A 14,314-nucleotide genomic window follows, 5' to 3' on the forward strand; every position below is an offset into this window, starting at 1 on the left:
CATTAGTTCATGTGTTTCATAAAGATAACATTGAGCTCAGGCGCGTGAAGTTACCCTGGAGTGAGCACTGATTGGCTAAAATGCAAGTCTGTCAAAAGAACTAAAATAAGGGGGCAGTTTGCAGAAGCATATATACAAGGTAATTACAGAGGTAAAAAGTTTATTTCTATAACAGTGTTGGTTATGCAAAACTGGGGAATGGGTAATAAAGGGATTATCTTTCTTTTTAAACAACAAAAATTATGGTGTTGACTGTCCCTTTAACAATATATTTCCACTAGTTTGTAATGCTAGAAGTTATAATGTCGATTACATTTATAATTGTGGGTACTTTTGCCGGTTGTCTGGTGCTTGGTATGATTTGTGTCAGCTGTCTGAGACTAACTGGCATTTTGTAATCAACAGCAACTTCTGAGGTTTTCATATCCTACGCTGAAATTAATCACTTCCTCCTGTCTGTGAGAACTAGCGCAAGGGCAACCCCTAACAGGAATAGTAATATACGTGTCCTTGAATAGCTGTTTAAAAAGTAACTGTTTTGTCGTTATCTCAAAAACATACAATAAACTATTAAGTAAACATTATGACATGCTTTATTCCCAATGATTTGTGATACCACATTATGACCAAACACATGCTTTTTCCTAATGTTTTGTAATTATTGTTTTACGTTAGATAAAAATGTGGTCATTTGTATTTCAACATCGGTCTTGAATATCGTCCAAATGTATGTTTTTAGCAATACTGCATTTATGAAGGGCAAACATTTCAATTTAATTTAAAATGTGAAACAGCTACCTATTTTTTGCACCAAATGTAAATGCAAAAATGTTATAGGGGATTCTTCAAAAGTATTACTTCAGAATGATGCCATTGGCTTCTAAGTATCCCAAAGTCATGAATTTCTTCTTTAAAAAGTAATTTTTTTAAAAAAAAAAAACATTTCGGGGCGGAGCCTGATCTCACTGCGGTAAGACGTGTCTACATGAAGCTCCTGATACCTGATAGATTTTTTGTGGTTTTATGGCAAAAAATCTACACTATTTTGTACCTGTGTTCTCATCTGTTCAACTGAGATCAGACAGATGCTAAGAGTGGATATCCTGACCATGTATTTACCTATGCTCTCTGAGACAGCTGTGTGACACATATCCCCTCAGGCCTAGAAGCCATTTTGCAACTGCTACGCTTATGCTGCGTGAGGATCTCAACAATAAAGGCCTGTACGGGAAGTGAAGCATAGGTCTGGGGCTGGCGCACAATTACCCCCCCCAAACTCTGGGGTTAAGATATCCTGTAATTGTATACATATCTACATTTAAAATACTTAAATACAAGATGAATACTTATAAGATGGGACCCACTGAGGTTAATGTGTTGGCAGAGATCAGGGACATCCTGTTGGTGCATATGTCTAGACTAGAGCGACATTTACTTGCAGAGTGGGGTAATGCCAATGAGCATGATCAGCAGTCTAATGTGATCACGGAGGTTGGTGGCAGCGACAACACTGGGGAAGCAGTATGTATGGGAAACATTTGTGCCCCTTTGGTAGCATCGGATGTAGTGGCCATGGGGTCTGAGGAGACAAGGATCGAGGAGCTCTGCTGTAAACAACTGTGAAGGGTGAACTTAAACAGACAACCGGCCTGATCCAAGAAAGAAAACAGTGACTATGGCAAAGCTGGAAAGTGATTTTGAATTAACGACCGACACAGAAAACAAGCTCAAGCAAGACGCTTCTGATGCCATGGATGAATATGGCAGAGGAAGTCCAGATAACAAGGATGCGGAAGCCTGTGCCATAGTGGCTTCTGCATCTCATGATATGCATCGGTCTGACGGCCTCAGGGCTAACCTGTTCTATCAGTTTGTGGCTGCCTACGGAGAGAACATATACCAGATCCACGACTCGAGGCAGATACTCCACTTGGCACTTACGAGCCAGAAGTCGGGGATTGGCTAAGTTTCAGCAGCTTCGTTTCTTTCTTTTTAAATGGGACTCAAAGTCTGCACATTCCCAAATATTTTGTTATGATTATTATTTTCTGTTACCCAGCTTGGCGTTAACATTAACTGACAACTTGAAAAATTATTGGTTAGCCAATTTGCAGACTGTATTTGGAGCAGACCGTTAAACATATTCTTATCCCCCACACATGAGCTGGACAACCCTGTTGCTTTATAGTTATACACTGCACTAACAATGTTTGCTTTTATGACTATTTGAAAGGTTTTATACTGTATGTCTAGTATTGTATGCTCTTTCTTTACCTAATCAACTGCAGGCAATACCGTAAGCTACTGGTCTATTATCATTGCGAGAACCTACAGTACATGAATCCCTTACGTAGCTTAATTAATTTTAGGGGTCAAGATGTCCTGTATTACCAACAAGAGCCAGTGAAATATGTAGAAAACCTATGTCTTAACCACTGTCAAAAACGTTCTGGTTTAGTATTCTATATCTGAGTATATTCTGGAACAATTGATTTCTTAGGGTGTTCATGTTGTCCCTTTCATGATGAGGTACAGTTCTCATGCTCCAGTGGTTTTTTATTCCTTGCATAGTGTTATATAACCTGGGCTCATACTAGACCACACAGCTATGCCTCCTGGACTAGATAAAATTTAGGACCATATATTATACTACTATGCTATGAGGACACCTGGATAGTTTCTGTTCACATACACCTTTACACTACTAGGGTATAATAACACTTCTTTAGTCTACGGGTACCATACCCTATATATAGTATTAAAGCGGTGTTATTATTACATATATTGTGTCATCTATACAACTTTAATACAAAGGCTTAGCAGCTGCAACCATTTTGTAGATTTAATTGTCAATAAGGATGAGGTATCACATAAGTTAAGAAAGGTAGTGAGCAGGCTCCACTTTCTTTAAGTTATTACATTCTATTTGTTTTTCATATAATGCTTACTCTAATTCTATTTGCTATCTAGACTATAGTCAAGTGCCACCAGCGGCCGTGGTGGCGCGACTACTCTGGGTTAAAAAAGCTGCTGTATACTCAAACTCATACTACTGACACTTAATGTTAATGTTAATATTTTTGGGATTGGTATTTACCATATATGTCTTAGATTTGTCAACCAATATAGGGCTAGAGGCTATACCAGAATAGCTAAACCATTAATCTGCTGATGACCTCTCTTCAAAGGTTTATAGTCCTTTATATACCTAAGAGCTATGTAATTATATCCCTTACTTTGATGTGACGCATGTGGGATTAATATTGTTATTACTGTTGAAATTCACTCTGCTGTTTAGAGTTGCAATACTGTATTAGACCATCCCTAAGGTATAAGCAAGACACTTAGAGCCCCTTGCTGACCCTGATTACTCATACATTTTTGCTAAATTGGGTCCCTTCTTTCTTTCTTCTTAAATTATAAGTTATTTTATAGTATTCATGCACTTACGGTTTTACATTCTTTGAAATGCTATGTTGCAACTACAATATGAGATGTGAAATCAGGAATTATATCATTTTCTTCCTTCCTGATCCTATCCTAGTTCATATGGGTCCAAGAGTGACTCATTGCAATTTCTGAGGGTACCTAATAACTAAAAACAATGAGGTTTCAGTTTAATTTGTTAAGTACACTCATCATGATTATGCTTACGGTATTCTTTGAAAAATCTTCAAATACATGTGACTGTAATATTCCTTAGCAATGCCAGATTGTAAGCTAGTGAATATGTCTTTTAAATATTTTTGTAACATATCTATTTACGTTTGTATACCCAATAACCTCAATAAAAAAAACCCCCCACACATTTCTTCATCTCTTGAGAAATTAGACAACTTAGTGATGCCAAAAAACTATTTGGCAAATGTTTCCATCCAACTTAAATTGAGATGACTTAGTGAGTGTCCCATCCAATCAAAATAAAGTATGGCTGATATTCAAATCCATTAGATTTTGTCATGCAATAATTTTGTATGAAGCTTGGATGAATTATTTACCTTTATGGCATTCCTATTTTGTTAAACCATATGAATGACATATATGATATAACCAGGTCATTGATATGTTAGCTTCTAACTAGATAAATAAAAATAAATATCTGCTAACAGTAATTTTAATTGAAAAAAGATTTTTATTATTTTGTTCCTCAAGTATACATCACAACAGTAATATAACAGTAAATGAATCTTACAGGTACAGGTCACAGTCATAGATAACAAGTCACAGCCAAGGGCGTATGGAAGGAAAAATAGTTGGTCATTACAATATGCACTCCAGGTTAGAAAGTAAAGTGCCTCCTTCACATCTTTGTTGTCCCGACCCAAAGGGGGTTTCCACTAATCAAACCTTCACTTCTACAACTATGATGAACAACCATGTTACCAAAACCTTGTGCATACAGCTTTAGCATCTATTCTTGAGCAATGCTTCCAGTATAGTAGCGACAATCTTATCTAACCCATAGTAACTAAAACGTAGCACAGGCGAACCAATGTGGTAAAGTGTATTTGTGCTTTATTGCCTTCTAGTGCTAGACTCTGAGTACATAATGCATGGTTCCCATATGGAGATGAACTGTTCTTTAGTGTCTAAAAGGTTGGCAGCATTACTGGTCATTTGGTAGTAGTAGGCTATTTTGTTCAAAATAATCTGAAATGGTTCATGAAGAAGGGCCTGTGTGGGCATTAATTTTATAGAAGTATCAAAAATGGAACTTAGTAATTCTGAGGTTTGTGACCAAATGTTGTAAACATGCAGACAATGCCACCACATATGAGGGTAAGTCCCTTTCTCATCACAGTCTCTTAAACAATTTCCCCCACCTGGGTCTGGGCCATGTAATCTGGAAGGGTGGAAGTACCACCTAAATGCAACCTTCATATAATTTTCTTTTAAATGTGCACAAATGGAGAATGAGATGCCCCTATGAAGGGTGGTGTTCCATTTCTCGAGTGACCAAGAAAAATGAAAGTCTTCTTCCCATTTAAGCATAAAGGGAAGTTTAGGTGATGCTAATGGGTTATTAAATATGGAATATAATCTAGAAATAGTTCATTTTAATATGTGAGTAGCTAAACAAAGATGTCCTAGATAGGTAGAGCCTTCCCTGCTGGAATTACCCATTGAATGCTATCTGTTTTGTTATGCCATAGAGATGTTTGGGCTAACCGTGCAGCATAATAGTAAGTTAGAAGATCTGGTAATCCCATGCCTCCTCCCCCTCTACCCCTACACAAAGTGCGTCTATTAGTTCTGGATTGCCTTCCCTGCCAAATAAATGATATAACGGCTTTTTGGAGTTTATTAAGGACTTGGGCAGGGACCGAGACCGGGAGGGATCTAAACAAATATAGTAATTTTGGAAGTATTAACATTTTGACTCCGATTATTCGACCATACAGGGAGTGCAGAATTATTAGGCAAGTTGTATTTTTGAGGATTAATTTTATTATTGAACAACAACCATGTTCTCAATGAACCCAAAAAACTCATTAATATGAAAGCTGAATAGTTTTGGAAGTAGTTTTTAGTTTGTTTTTAGTTATAGCTATTTTAGGGGGATATCTGTGTGTGCAGGTGACTATTACTGTGCATAATTATTAGGCAACTTAACAAAAAACAAATATATACCCATTTCAATTATTTATTTTTACCAGTGAAACCAATATAACATCTCAACATTCACAAATATACATTTCTGACATTCAAAAACAAAACAAAAACAAATCAGTGACCAATATAGCCACCTTTCTTTGCAAGGACACTCAAAAGCCTGCCATCCATGGATTCTGTCAGTGTTTTGATCTGTTCACCATCAACATTGCGTGCAACAGCAACCACAGCCTCCCAGACACTGTTCAGAGAGGTGTACTGTTTTCCCTCCTTGTAAATCTCACATTTGATGATGGACCACAGGTTCTCAATGGGGTTCAGATCAGGTGAACAAGGAGGCCATGTCATTAGATTTTCTTCTTTTATACCCTTTCTTGCCAGCCACGCTGTGGAGTACTTGGACGCGTGTGATGGAGCATTGTCCTGCATGAAAATCATGTTTTTCTTGAAGGATGCAGACTTCTTCCTGTACCACTGCTTGAAGAAGGTGTCTTCCAGAAACTGGCAGTAGGACTGGGAGTTGAGCTTGACTCCATCCTCAACCCGAAAAGGCCCCACAAGCTCATCTTTGATGATACCAGACCAAACCAGTACTCCACCTCCACCTTGCTGGCGTCTGAGTCGGACTGGAGCTCTCTGCCCTTTACCAATCCAGCCACGGGCCCATCCATCTGGCCCATCAAGACTCACTCTCATTTCATCAGTCCATAAAACCTTAGAAAAATCAGTCTTGAAATATTTCTTGGCCCAGTCTTGACGTTTCAGCTTGTGTGTCTTGTTCAGTGGTGGTCGTCTTTCAGCCTTTCTTACCTTGGCTATGTCTCTGAGTATTGCACACCTTGTGCTTTTTGGCACTCCAGTGATGTTGCAGCTCTGAAATATGGCCAAACTGGTGGCAAGTGGCATCTTGGCAGCTGCACGCTTGACTTTTCTCAGTTCATGGGCAGTTATTTTGCGCCTTGGTTTTTCCACACGCTTCTTGCGACCCTGTTGACTATTTTGAATGAAACGCTTGATTGTTCGATGATCACGCTTCAGAAGCTTTGCAATTTTAAGAGTGCTGCATCCCTCTGCAAGATATCTCACTATTTTTGACTTTTCTGAGCCTGTCAAGTCCTTCTTTTGACCCATTTTGCCAAAGGAAAGGAAGTTGCCTAATAATTATGCACACCTGATATAGGGTGTTGATGTCATTAGACCACACCCCTTCTCATTACAGAGATGCACATCACCTAATATGCTTAATTGGTAGTAGGCTTTCGAGCCTATACAGCTTGGAGTAAGACAACATGCATAAAGAGGATGATGTGGTCAAAATACTCATTTGCCTAATAATTCTGCACTCCCTGTATAGTTGAAGTTTCATTATTCCCCACCTCTGCAGTAGGTTTCTTATTTGGGACAGCATAGGTTGATAGTTGTTTTGGTACAGGGAATCTACTCTGCCTGAAAGAGATACTCCCAAATATCGCATACCTTTTTCTGCCCAGGAAAAGGAAAAATTGATCTCTAGCAGTTTTTTAGTATGTGGTGGTAGATGCACACTGATAGCTTCACATTTGTCGTTATTCATTTTATATCCTGAGATTATAGCAAACTGGGCAATAGTAGAGTAAATTAGGGGGAGGGACAATAAAGGCTTAGTGATTGAAAGGATGATATCATCCGCAAACAGACAAATCATATTCTTTAGAATTCACAGATATCCCTGCTATATCAATGTTTTGCCGAATATGGGCTGCAAGGGGTTCAATGCAAAGTGCACAGAGCAGTGGAGAGAGAGGGCAACCCTGCCTAGTCCCATTAGCAATATTTATAGATTTCAATTTGTATCCAGCTATTTTAACATAGGCAGAGGGATATGAATATATAGACGAAACTGCAGTCCTAAATTTGCCTGTTTATACCCATAGTGACCAACATTACATCCAAATAATCCCAATATATACGGTCAAATGCCTTCTCTGCATCAAGAGACAGGAACAGAGAAGGCACTTTGTTCACACCAGCAAAGTCTATCAAGTCTATTATTTTCCTAACATTATCTCCACCCTCCAGCATATGATTATAAGTGTTAACTAGGGAGGAACCTATTTAATCTAGAAACAATTTATAGAAAACACCTGTATAACCATCCGGACCAGGTGCCTTGTTAGATTTTAAGTTTTTAATTGTCAGTCTGACCTCGTTCAGGGTAATTGGCGCATTGAGACTATCTAATTAGTCTATGTCCAGTTTAGCCAGACTGCAGGTATGCAGAAATTTTTGAGTGTTGGTTGTACAACTATCGCTGTTTGAGGTCCGGGGTAGGTCATATAGAGATTGATAATATGTTGCAAATGTGTCTGCAATTATTTGCGGGTCGTTGGAGGTGGATCCATCAGGTTTTTGGATTTGGGGAACTTTTGTTAGTCTCGTTAAGTCTTTTAATTTATGTGCAAGCATCTTATCGGGCTTATTGGCATATATAAAATATTGCATGTCTATTAATTTAAGTGATCGAGCCGCGTCCCTGGATAGCAACTCATCTAGAGCTTCCCTCTTGGAGTTTAGTGTTCGAAGTATCGCGGGGCAATGGGCAGAGCAGTGTTGGGTATGAAGTTGTTTTATTTCATCTTTAAGTTTGTTTATAAGTAAATGAGGCTGTTTGGATTTATTGTTGGATTCTCTGAGCAAGAGTCCCCGGATGTAGGCCTTAAGGATTCTTTACTGAATGGGTGTTAGCTTCCAGAAAGTCCCCCATTTCTCTTTTCAGAGTCTGAAGAAATATCTTATCTTTAAGTAGGGAGGGGTTTAACGTCCAGCTTTTATTTCACAGAGGGTCTATTAACCCCATGAGCCAGTTATAACTAGGTTGTGGTCAGACAAGTCAACAATCAGTGGTGCTAAAATTTGGCTGACTAGAATATGGTCAATTTGTGAATATACCTTGTGAGCTGGTGAATAAAAAGTGAAGTCTTTACAGTTGACATTATTGTCAAGCAAATTATGGTTGAGCAAAAAATGATATAGGATTTTCCTATTGGTACAGGCCTGAGAAGAGGTATTACTATTTGATCTATCTAGTTTGGGGTCTACTACTAGGTTAAAATCGCCCCCAATAATTAATCTATATTGTTTCCAGTGTGTTAGTAGTTTACTGATCTTGGACAAGAACGGTGCCTGGGACTCATTTGGAGCATATACATTGCCTATGACTACTGGAGTGTCATGAATTCTACCTCTTAGGATTATATAACGACCTTGCTTATCTACATATGATTCATCTTCTTGAAAGTTAAGGCTATCATGGAGAAGGATGGAGACTCCACACTTCTTTTTATGGCATGTAGCATTGAATTGTTGAGAATAAGCTTTGTCCCAGTACTTAGGGGTTAGGGATTTAGCAAAATGAGTTTCCTGCATGAATATAAAGTGTGCATTCAGTGACTTATAGGTGGTAATGGCCTTGCGACGTTTCATGTTAGAGTGTAGCCCTCTCACATTATGTGTAAGTATATTAAGTGTCATGTTGTGAATTGGTTAGGGATTGCAGTAGATCTCATAAATTGACCAATAAGTTTTACAAAAATCCAAGATACATATCTGATTGCATTACAACTGAACCTAAAGCAATGAAACACAATACACAAATTGGACCTTGACGACCATTTTAGACATATGTGGTACTCTATACCTGAATGGACCTGTAGACAAAACCTGCTGAGGAAAGTGAAGTTAGTATTATTTGCAAACAACTGCAACTGCAGTACAACATTAAACTTTAACAACAAACAAAACCTGAAAATCAGGATAAAAAACCTGAAAACATAGGGGGACTGAATGTCACCCATTCTTAATTAATAAAGTAGTGGACTCAGTGGAGTGGGTAGGGACGGGAAGGGGGGGGGGGGGAAGGCTGAATGTGACAGGATATTCCAAACTTAGTAAACTCCCGATGGGGTGTAGGTGTTTAAGAGTAACCCTACATATTTTAGACCCAGAACAGTAGGGCTGTAAACTTGAGTCATATTAGAAAAGGACCCACATCACTTGCATAAGTTACTTCAAGTAGGACTCTCCGGCTCTTTTCTAAGTCTAGAGTTCTTTCCATTTTTATTCACTGGCATCCATTCCCTTCTTATTGCCTTACGCTGCGGTTTGGGAGAGGAAGAAACCTCTGAGGAAGTCTTTTCCAGGTTCAGCTTTTCCAGGATTGCTTGTCCTTCCAGGAGAGAAGAGCAATAGTAGGAAGTTCTATCATACATGAAGATGAATTTAAATGGAAATCCCCATCGATATTTGATTTGCGCCTTAATGAAGACTGATATGATCGGTTTGAGTTCCCTTCTTCTCCTTAAGGTTGTCGGGGAGAGAACTGTGAATAATTGTAGCGTGTGGCCCTCAAAGATAATTTTAGGTAGTTTTCGCACTGCTTGCATGATCTGGTCTTTAGCATGAAAATAATGAAGTCTGGCAATCACGTCCCTTGCTGCTGAAGGGGTTGGTGGTTTAGTCAGCGCCCTGTGTACTCTTTCCATGAGTAGCGAAGTAGAATCTATCTCTGGGAGAATCTGTTGAAAGAGATTTGTGATGGTTTCTGACAGGTTGCTGTATGATTTGGGGAGATTGCGAATTCTGATATTTGATAACCTGGACCTGTTCTCAAGGTCCTCCAAGGAATCCTCTAGCTTCTGAATCTGTTCCTGTTGCACCTGTAATGTTGACTGAAGGTTGGGTATTTCGTCAGAGATATCATCAACTTTATCCTCCAGGCAGGCGGTGCGGTCTCCAATATTTGTAAGGTCCTGCTTTAGTTCAGAAAGGGCTGCTCTCATTTCTTCTTTGAATAGTTGTTTAATCTGTTGCAGGAGCTCTCCATTTGATGAGACTGCAGCGGATGTTGGTGGAGGACTTTTAGGGGAGGAAGGTTGTGAGTCTGTGTCTGGAGCAAGATCCGAAGCAATCTGTTTCTTTTTAATTTGAGACCTTGATAGGCAGCCTTTGACAGATTGGTTCTGGCCTTTCATTGTAACTGTCTGATAGCTTTTGAAGTACAGTAAAGCAGTATATAGCACACAGGGCCTAGGTGCTAAGGTAGTTTAGAATATTTTATGGTAGATACATAACAAGGTAAACCCACTGAGTCCACATTCAGGGTTGAATTCTAATGTTGTATTATCTCTGTAAGCTTGGCTAGTCATTGATAGGAGAGATATCTGAAGACAATAGGGTGTCAGGACTGAGGCCTGTGTGTTGTGCCTCCCGCGGTATCCCAGACCTCCAGGAGAATAAGCCCAGGTCCAGGGAAGGTGGCAAAGTGCTGGTCTAAGGTCTCTTAGCTTTGGAACACACCTGTTCAGATAATGTCATTTAAGTGTACAAATTCACAAGCATTGCTCTACTCCCCAGGGTCAGTGTCCTCACAGGACGATAACGGAGAAGGGAACTCAGGATATGACCCACCACCACACAGGATGGCGGGAAGAGGGAGGGGAGAGAGCAGTGCCATACTATTTGATTATTACTGCTTGACCAGTACTTCCAAACTTTTAGTTGCGTTACACCAGATTCAATTGATAAGGTCCTGCCGGGGGCAAGCTATGATACCATACAGTGATGTGTTACTAGCTTGGTTGTGGAGAAACCTTGGGTCATATAGCAACACAAAAGGAAAAAGTGCCAATCGTGTCTTCCTACAGGGATATACTGGATCTGTGGTCTGTTGTGCCAGGTATAACTAGAACTAGTATAATAAAAGAACTGCCATGCAACAGTAGCTGAGAGTAAAGATGGCTGTTTTTCCCGCCTCTAATCATTCTTGCAGATGAATAATACAAGCCTCACAGCTGTCAGATTAAATTCTGTAAAGTTTTATTGCAGTCACAGATTACCCTTAATGTTAAGACTTATTGATCCAGTGTGTGGAATTAAATACAAGTCCCTCCGTTTTGAAGTATAGTCTCTGGAGCGTTTATCGCTCTTATTAGGCAAAAAAAAATGTATATTCTCACCCCTATTGGTCTTCCAACATGTCACTCCACTTATCGTCTGCTTTTGGTGAGGTTTCTGATGCCTTTGATGTCTTTATTGCAGCCAGTGCACCCGGAATAGGCCGCAGCCGCGGTCTTTCCTAGGAATTCTCTGGTTCTGTTTTCCGGGTGGGCCGCAAAATCTCTCAAAGCTGCCCAAAATCAGTTATGGACTAACTGGCACTGTGTGGCTTCTGCATCAGGGTTTTTTCTAAACAAATTACCCCTGATTAGTGCCCTAAATGACTGTTAAATGGCAAGTTTTGCACAGAGCTTTGCAAAATTGCTTCTGCTTCAGTTGCTGGCTAGCTCCGCCTACTGCTAACAGTAATTTTAATGGACTTTTATGCAGGCTATTTGAAAAACTAGGAGGAGGAAGTTCTAACCAAACACCTGGATTATCAAAAAGTGATATATTATTGTACCCTTGACCATGTATAATTAAAGAATTTTAGCGGAGTAGTTAGATTTCTACAGAGTGACAGAGGCAGCCTAACTGTGTTCTAGTTTTGTGTGTGACTCTTTTGTCTTCTATACAGAAAGAGAAGCTTTCTTCCAGGAACCATAGAAGGCCGTGGACTCCTTGCCCAGTGTGTTTAGTAGAATATGCCTGCACCTCACTAACGAGGCCCAAAGGAGGCTGAAATGATCATCTGGGGTTGCCATTTCCCTTGTTCAGGGGATAATTGCCTGGTATTTTGGGGCTGGATTGACCTTGTTAGGTGGGATCAGACTGATATACTTCCGAAAAGTTTTCCTCTGTGAAAAGCACAATTGGGCTAAAAGAAGCTATCCCCAGGTGGTGACCAGGCCATAGACCAATCCACTGAGCTGTTGTGCGTTCCTGGCAGACTGCTTTCTATTTGTTTTATCTTGCATATCACACCTACAATATTTCCCCCAAAATGTACACTTTTATACAGTGTGATTGTTGTAATATGATATAGGGAGGTATGAGCTGTAGAGAGAGTTAGAGAAAGAGTGGGAATGAGAAAGGAAGAAAGAGGGAAATACAGATAAAAAGAACAATCACAATAGCGAGGTTGCAATATTTTACTGCTAAAACCCGTATTACACACGTAAAAAAATATGGCAGACTTGCTGTAATTAATGCTCCCTATACTTTCAATGATGAGCGCAAAGTGGAACTCACGCTAATATAACAAGTTCATGGCTAGCCTTTGTACTTGAGCAATTATCACATTAAGGCTGGAGATATTAACCCAAGAGAAAAGCTCTGGTAAAGTCATTGTGACTGCTCAGACATACAGGACATCCTAAACCAAAAAACTGGCTTCTTGGGTTTAACTTTCACACTATTTCAAGACTTTGTACAAAGAACATTGTTTTTGTACAAAGACAAAACACACTAAAGCCATTTTTAGATCTACTTTAAGGCACAGTGTAATGTAAATTTTGTTTCCTCTTGATGTGTCCACAATGACTAATTCTACCAGCTGCAGAGTTTAAAATATATGGGAAATTGTACTTTTAATTTTTATGTAAAATAGCTGTCTCTGGTAATTATAACTGCAACCTAATTAAATTGGCTGAGCATGCAGAGAGAGCAGATATTATTAGGTTATCTCTATATGTACCCAAACTCCTCCCCCACACACACACACACAAACACACACACAAACACTGGGAGCTTGATTTCTTTTTAACTTTCTAGTTTACATGGTTGCAGGAACACAGTTGGTAAAGTATACCATTAGAGTTTTAAGAAAAAGAAGAGGTTAGTTAAGAGGTAGAAATGGTGCCTTTTTAGAAAATTGGCAAATTTGATCAACAGAGGCCTCATTCCTAAAGGCCAATAAAGCTAATGATCTGGTAGAATGGGCAGTAATCAGTTTAGGAGGAGACTGATTCGCTTTCAAGTAAACTTTATTAATAAAAAAGCTTAAACAAAGAGGATAACAAAATGGCAAAAGCCATTTTTCCAATCAGCCAATAGAATGCGAGCTCAATCCTATTGGCTGATTGGATCAGCCAATATGATTGAAGCTCAATCCTATTGGCTGATTGCATCAGCCAATAGGATTTTTTCACCTTTAATTCCGATTGGCTGATAGAATTCTATCAGCCAATCGGAATTCAAGGGACACCATCTTGGATGATGTCACTTAAAGGAACATTCATTCGGGAAGAAGACTTCGTTTGAAAAGGATGCTCCGTGCCGGATGTCTTGAAGATGGACCCGCTCTGCGCCGGATAGATGAAAATAGAAGATGCCGTCTGGATGGACCATTTCTGCCGGCTTGGATGAAGACTTCCCCGGCTTCGTTGAGGACTTCTTGCCGCTTCGCTGAGGACTTCTCCCGGCTTCGTTGAGGTTGGATGTCCGGTCTTCAAAACTATAAGTGGATCTTCGGGGGTTAGTGTTAGGTTTTTTTAAGGGTTTATTGGGTGGGTTTAGTTTTAGATTAGGGTTTGGGCAATAGAAAAAGAGCTAAATGCCCTTTTAAGGGCAATGTCCATCCAAATGCCCTTTTCAGGGCAGTGGGAAGCTTAGGTTTTTTTAGTTAGGATTTTATTTGGGGGGTTGGTTGTGTGGGTGGTGGGTTTTACTGTTGGGGGGGGGTGTTTGTATTTTTTTTACAGGTAAAAGAGCTGATTTCTTTGGGGCAATACCCCGCAAAAAGGCCCTTGGCCCTATTGGTAGTTTATTGTAAGCTAGGGTTTTTTTT

The 14,314-nt window shown here is 39.6% G+C and overlaps 1 protein-coding gene across 1 annotated transcript in view; it reads left to right on the forward strand.

Moving 5' to 3' along the window:
* Positions 1 to 14,314, forward strand: part of ITGB7 (integrin subunit beta 7) — a 234,525-nt gene that overhangs the window by 49,694 nt on the left and 170,517 nt on the right.

The sequence above is a fragment of the Bombina bombina genome, chromosome 3 (genome assembly GCF_027579735.1).
Source record: "Bombina bombina isolate aBomBom1 chromosome 3, aBomBom1.pri, whole genome shotgun sequence".
In the NCBI taxonomy this organism is placed as follows: domain Eukaryota; kingdom Metazoa; phylum Chordata; class Amphibia; order Anura; family Bombinatoridae; genus Bombina; species Bombina bombina.